Below are 7,732 nucleotides of genomic sequence, written 5' to 3' on the forward strand. Positions count from 1 at the left end.
AGATGGGGTGGAAGGAGGCAGGGCTGTTGGGTTCCAGTCACACTGAGGCATGAAGGCACCTTTGGTCTTCTCCATGTGAGCAACAGAGAGGCAGAGTCCACCCCTGAGCATGAGGGAACAAAGGGCCCACTGGGTTTTCGACCATTCTTTTTCTATGTTTTCTGTTCTTAAAGGGACAAAGAACAACCTGCTTACACCACTTCTGCAAACTGTCATTGGGCACTGATGTGAACCAGGTACCAAGAATTCAGGCAGCCCAAGAATCTTCATAAAGAGACTTTACAAAAATGAAAATACCAAGCCATGCTTGCTAAGGTGATTTGTGGGCTCTCTGCTCACAGAGATGAGAAGAAAAAGAAGGGCAGCATGTTCTTCTATGTCCTATCTTCACCCCACACAAGCCATTGTTCTCCCAAGGCCACTGGACAAGAAGTGGGGTTTGAACTCCAGCACCAGAAATGGAGCTGATGGTTATTTGGGACACTTGCCTTGCTTTCTAGGGCTTTAAGGAATAAGAATTCCCAGAGAGAAAATTCCCTTTTCCATAGGTCCTAGGCTCCAAGTCCTTTCTCCAGTGGACTTTAAAACACAGATATTTGAGCCTTTTTTTTTTTTTTTAGACAGGGTCTTGCTGTGTTGCCCAGGCTGGAGTACAATGGTGCCATTACAGCTCACTACAGACTCAACCTCCTCGGCTCAAGTAATCTTCCTGCTTCAACTTCCCAAAGTAGCTGGGACTACAGGTGTGTGCCAGTATGCCCACTAATTTTTTTCTATTTTTTTGTTTTTTTGTAGAGATGAGGTCTCTCTATGTTGCCCAGGCTAATCTCAAACTCAACCTCCTGGCCTCAAGCAATCCTCCCACTGTGCCTGGCCAAACCTTAATGTGTCTGTCTTTCCCACCCAGAAAACTAGGCAAATAGCAGAACTGAAATGCTCAGTTACTTTCTGGCTGGAATACAGCAGGATATGCTCATCTCGGGGAGCTGGGGAACAAACCCCTAGGTTGAGTACCAAGAATTGCTTGGGAGGAAGGAGTTAACACTCATGAATACCTGTCATTCACACTTCTGGCCAAACTTGGTGATTACCTATGTGGCAAAGGAAAAGCTAACTTCAGTTCTCACCATTGTCCCGTTGGTAACCAGCTCTGTGACCTTAGGTCATTCCCTGCCCCTTTCTGGACCTCGGTTTCCCCATCTTTAAAATGGAGAGTTAAGGTAGTTGGGAAGGAACCATTCGGCCTTTGAACAGCTGGACCCTGATGAGAGTGCCACATGTGCACAGAGTCACAAGATTTGATGGGAAAGGTAATGTCAGAAATGTTTGCTGTTCAGGTTACAAAAATCAGGGCGAGGAGGATGGATTCTCAAGAACAGAAAATCCCACGTTGCTGTTGGCTGTGACTTGGAGTCTGCAGCCACCGTGCAAGCCACAAGGTCCCCACGTTTTTCCAAGCACTCCCAATTGTGGTTTGGGGCAATTAAAACTAGAAAATCTCCCTGTCTGCTTCGTCGATAAAACTAGATGAATAGGACTTGTTGGGTTTCTTTTTTAATGTTAATGTGATGGAAATATAGAATGAGTCTCACGTAACTTTTGAGCTAGGGAGGATAAAAATTCTGACTTTCTTGTGTGCAAATGAAGCCTTAGTCACTAATTGCCTGCCCTGCACAATCTTCACAATGGTTCTATGGGATCCTGGTTATAGATCATATAGGATGCCCCAAAGAAGTCAAAACAGGTTGAGCTTGGAAGTCGCTTTAATTCCCAAAGCAAAGACTGAGCCGATGTCAGGACTGGGCACAGGGAGGTCTCTGGCCTGGTCTTTGTCCTCAAGGAGAGAGACATGTTATGAAACAGGACAGGGGCGTGTGGGCAGTGAGAGGGGCCGGGAAGATGGCATGACCAATCAGCCTTAACCAATCAGTTAAGCCCATAGAGATGCAGGATCCTAGAGCTGGCTGGGACCCTTAAAAGTCATTTACTATAACCCTATCTGACATAGAAACTATATTAGTTCGTTTTCACACTGCCAGTAAAAACATACCTGAGACTGGGTAATTTATAAAGAAAAAGAGGTTTAATGAACTCACAGTTCCATGTGGCTTGGGAGGCCTCACAATCACGGTGGAAGGCAAAAGGCACGTCTTATATGGTGGCAGGCAAGAGAGAACTTGTGTAGGGGAACTCCCCTTTATAAAACCATCAGTCATGAGACTTCTTCACTATCATAAGAACAGCATGGGGAAGACCCGCCCCCATGATTAAATTACCTCCTACTGGGTCCGTCCCATGACACATGGGAATTATGGGAGCTACAATTCAAGATGAGATTTGGGTAGGGACACAGCCAAACCATATCAGAAACAGTCTCCCAAACACTAGCATGTAGTACATCCATCCATTTGTCCATACAGCCACTTATTCATCCAGCCAGCCACAAGCTTGTTCGTGTAATAAACATTTCTGCAGCATCACAGACTCTGCTGGGAAGATAAGGGTCTGTACGACTCCCCCCTGCCTTCCCAGAGTTTGCCCTTCAGTGGGCAGGATGGGACATCCATCTATCTAACTGCTCAGTCGTTTATTCCTTTAACTCTCCTGGAGTTCCTACCGCATGCCTCACCCTCCTAGGCCAGGGGGTGCAGTACTTGCCCTGGAAGAACTCCTGATTAGCTGGGGAGGCAGTGAACAGAAAATCGGGGCTCAGTCTGCTGGACAGGAGCATAGGGTCTACCAGGAGGCTGGAGGAAATATTCATGCCCTTCATTATAGACAAGGAAAACCAGCGCTTTCCCCACTGTACCAGGCCACAGCCCAAACTGTCACCCTTTACTGTGGCTTATTTCTCATAGACCATAACGAAAATGAAATTGTGTTTCTGTGATCTTTTATAATTAAAAATATTTAAAATAAGTAATGCCCAGTTTAGGATGCATCCCAAGATGTAAGCCCAGAGGTGCTGTCTAGAGGATGTGGGTGGTTCCCTACCTATCCAAATCTCAAAACGAGAAAGTGATGCTGATGCATTTGCTCATTGGCCAGGCCCCCATAAGGGCTTTTTTTTTTTTTTTTTTTTTTTAACTGAAAATGCACTGCAGGCTGCCGTTTGCAAGGCTAGGCCGGCCTCGCAGCAAAACTAGGAGCTACTGAGGATAGGAAGAGTGCCTGCTTCCTGCCTTCTCTTTTCCTAGTCCGACTTCTTTCCATCAGCAAGATCTTACTAAGCATCTGCTCCTTGTCCTATGGTGCAGCGGGGAAGCAACTGTGTAGAGCTGAGGGGTTGGTAAGCGAAAGAAAAAAATGAGGGGGCAGACCGCAGGCACCACCTCAGATTCCTGACTACCTTTGGCACTTGGCACAACCCAGCCCTTTTTTTTGCCTGTGTTTGGAGGTTTAATTGAGGGTTCAGCTTTGTTACCTGTATCATGTTTCAACCACTTTTCCCTCTTCCCTTTGCAAAGCTCCGGGGTGGTGTGAATCAAGGGCCCAAACGATCTTCTGACTATTTGATCTGGTGACGTCATTTTTGGAAACCCTACTAAGAATACTAATTCGCGATTCCTAGAGAGAGGAAAAGCCATATACCTATAGATGGCCATCTCAGCATTTCATTAAATACTCTGTTAATAATTTGCATCCTTTTTCATTCCTCAAGATTGTGAGCAGGCCAATAGGAAATGTAATAAAGCATAAACAAGCAGCGAAATATCAGGATCAGAGAGATTAAAAGCTCTGGTAAGATGTCTACACCTATGCAAAAATATTGCCTAGAGAAGACGGCCATACGTTGCTATACTTAAATCATAAATTTGAGTCTAAGCTTCTTTTTAGCCAAAGGGAAAAAAAGAAATGTAGATACACTGCTTATTATTCATGCAGACAAAATATGCCAGGGAGTGACATGCATGATAGCGAAATTTTGGAAGCTGCCTCTGTGTTCAACAGTAAAGGAGTGAATGAGTGAAGAAGAGCTTGTTCATTATGGAGTATTTACATACATCGAAAATGAGGGAGATGAAGACTTTGGTAGCAACAGGAAAACTGTGTATGAGATAATGTTAACTTTTAAAAGAACAGAAAATGTTCATAGGCTGTGAGTCTAAATGATCTAGCTGAAGGTATGTGTGTGGACAAGGATGTGTATCAGATGCAGATGCTTGGGAGGAAAGGCTCTTCAGGAAGGTATTTCTCCTACCTTTTCCAAATTTTTAGGAAGTTAGTCTTGTTGTCTTCGCAACCGAAAATATTCAAATGAATGTGTGCTGGATGGACTCTCACAGATGTCTTGCCAAGATCTTCCAGCCCTTGGAGCCATTTGCTTGGCTAATGATGACTTTCTGACACCCATAAAGGTCTGTATACAATCACCCCTGGATGACGTGGAAAAGCTTTGCTCTCTGCATAACCAACGCTAAGCACATCACAAGCCATCTTTTTTTTTTTTTTGATTGATCTCTAAAATAATTCCTTTTCTAGAAAATCATCCTGAGGAAGCTATAATACAGCCAAAGATTTAGCTCCAAAGATGTTCTCTGTATCTATATTTACAATAGCAAAAACTGGAAATAAAGAAAACGCCCAATAACAGGGGATTAGATAAGCAAGGGATAGGATGTCAATGCAACGGAACACCAGGCATTTATCAAAAATACTGTTGTCAGAATAACATACATGGTATTGGAGAGGTGTTCACGATGGACACATTAGGGGGTTAGTTACCTACTTGTGGTCTCACGAAGATGCGATGAATCCCACAAAAGTGTGGGAAGGAAATGCAGGGGAGGGATAATGGTGGCTGTTTGTGGATTACATTGTAGCAGGCCCCTTCAGGCTGCATGAGGAGGGACTGACTGTCATGGTGGGACGTAAAATAGGGGCTGTCCACGGTAAGAAGTTAGTGGCTTGGACTTAAATTGAAAAAGGTAAGAAGGAGGTGGTAAGAACATCTCTGATCCAGTATCTGTTTGAGGTGCAAATAAGAGGTGATAGGATTTGTTGATGGATTAAGTAGGGGTGTGAAGGACAGAGAGGCATCAGGGGTGACCATGAGTTTTTCGGCTGAGCAACAGGATGAATGGCCATTTACCGACCTGGTGGAAGACTAGAGATGTGTAAGGAGGTGGGATAAGGGGAAATGGAAGCAAGAGTTCTCTCTGGCACAGGAAGCTAGAGACAACTAGTTAAGTGGGTATAATGCCTATCTCACCAGGTCGTTGAGAGAATTCAAAAATTAAGATCAGGCCAGGCGTGGTGGCTCACACCTGTAATCCCAGCACTTTGGGAGGCCAAAGTGAGTAGATTTCTTGAGGTCAGGTGTTTGAGATCAGCCTGGCCAACATGGTGAAACCCCATCTCTACTAAAATACTAAAAAAAAAAAAAAAAATTAGCTGGGTGTGTTGCTGCGTGTCTGTAATGCTAGCTACTTGTGAGGCTGAGGCAGGAGAATCACTTGAACCTGGGAGGCAGAGGTTGCAGTGAGCCAAGATCATGCCATTGCCCTCCAGCCTGGGATACAGAGCAAGACTTTGTCTCAAAAAAAAAAAAAAAATTAAGACCTGCAAAGCAACAGTACAGTGTAGTCACTAATAGGCACGCTGGGTGTAGACTGCCTGGGGTTTTTGCTTGGCTCTGTCACTTACAAGCTGTGAGATCTTGGCCCAGTCATGTAACCTGGTCGTGCCTCAGTTTCCTCATCAGTAAAAATGAGGAAGTAATAGCACCTTCCTCATAGGGATATGATGAGGACTCAGTTAATTACTATTTGTAAATGTGGCTGAGTATGCAGTGAACCAAACACCTGGAAAATTCTGAGCACCTATACCTGTCCCCTTTCTTAAGGAGAACTAGGGCTAAGGTTCTCACCAGGGTTTGACCATGTTTTTCAGTAAAGACAGCCCATAGGACTCTGCAGTTCTGTCTGAATTTCAAATTCTAACCCTTATTTCCAAGTAGGACATCACAAGGCTGCACTGGAGTGGCGCGTTAGCTTTGCTACTCGCACATCAACATCCAGAGCCAGGTTGACTGTAGTGTCTATTTTAATCTGCCATTGATGGTTGTTTCTGAAATTAGCTACAAGAATTATTGTTACCTAACAATTCTCTCTACTGTGGCTGATGAAAATAAACAGAAAAGTTGTTAAAGATGCTTTCCATTGTGGTGTGTGTGTGTGTGTGTGTGGGGGGGTTTCATCCTGTCACCCAGGCTGGAGAGCAGTGGTGGGATTTCAGCACACTGCAAGCTCCACTTTTGGGTTCAAGCTATTCTCCTGCCTCAGCCCCTCAAGTAGTTGGTAGCACCTGTAAAGGTGCCTGCCACCACGCCCAGCTAATTTTTGTATTTTTGGTAGAGATGCGGTTTCACCATGTTGGCCAGGCTGGTCTCAAACTCCTGACCTCAAGTGATCTGCCCGCCTTGACCTCCCAAAGTGCCAGGATTACAGGTGTGAGCCGCCATGCCTGGCCTCCATTGTGTTGGTGATGTACATTGAACACAGTTGTTTTGTCATCTTGCTTAGCCCATTCCATTTGTCCAAGTTCTCTTGTGTTTTCTCCTCCAAGGACTCTCATGGATCTGATTTCTTAGTGGTTTGTGATTTCAGATTGTGAGCTCATCTTTGTGGGTTTCTCTTGGGTGTGTCTGATGTGTCCTGGTTTAAAAAATATCCTTCAGTGCACTTTCATGGCTGCTTCTATAGTTGCTGAAGGCCTCTAGTTGTTCCAGAAAGGGAGTGTAAATCTGGATCCCACACATTGTGGCCCCAGCACTTTTTCCCCATCCCACGGCTCAGGTGGGCAGCCCTCTTGCTTCACCACTTCCTGGTGAGTGTAGCTTTTCTCGCCCTGTTTTTACTGATGGAGAAGCTCTTCAAAATCCAGGCTTTATGCAGGGGGTTCCATTCCAGGTGCCCAGTCACACATGGACTTGTGCCCATATGGACATTGGAGCTCTCATCTCTAGTTCCATTTCTGGGTCTGAAACCCATGAACTATGAAGCCAGTTCTCCTCACTCTGGGTTTGATTTCTCCAGCTTTCAGGGATTCTCTTTCTTTTGTGCTTGGATATATATACACATATTTATTAATGTACACACACATATACATATTGTTTTATGTGCGTGTGCATGTAAGTAGCTACAAATAAAATGAGATAACAAGTGTTTGTGATATTTTATCCCTCTAGAAGTCTTGTCACTGAATTTTAGGACTTAGCAATGGAAAAGAAATATCTGCCTTGGTAAGTCAGTACATTTCATTTTGTATTTGAGCCACATAACTTGTTGCATTTCCCTTTTTTGCTGAGACTGCTAGGGAGCTCACTGTTCAATTTAATGGTCAATTATAGCCACAGTATTCGTTTGAGATTTTTTTTAAGAAATCCTTTCTCCCATCTATATTATTCTTGATTTACCATTGTGATAGCTTTATTGTATATGTAATCTTACTGTAGCCTCCATAGTATGTCTTAGAAGATGCTAAGGTAAAGAATTATTAATAAATAAAGAGATAACTCCCTCCACCCTACAAAGCCATTCCAGGTACTGCTCACACTACGTCTGAACTTCCCTGCCTGTGATCAGTCACAACTGCCTCATGACAGCTCTGGTCTGCGAGGTTGCGCTGCTTCAAAACATCTTGTGTATTGTTTTCTCATGAGCTTAGAAAGTTTAGTGCAGTGAAAGGAACCTGGAATTTCTATTTGGACACAGCTGAGGTTGGGTAGAAA

This window comes from Symphalangus syndactylus, chromosome 8 (assembly GCF_028878055.3).
Source record: "Symphalangus syndactylus isolate Jambi chromosome 8, NHGRI_mSymSyn1-v2.1_pri, whole genome shotgun sequence".
Taxonomy (NCBI): domain Eukaryota; kingdom Metazoa; phylum Chordata; class Mammalia; order Primates; family Hylobatidae; genus Symphalangus; species Symphalangus syndactylus.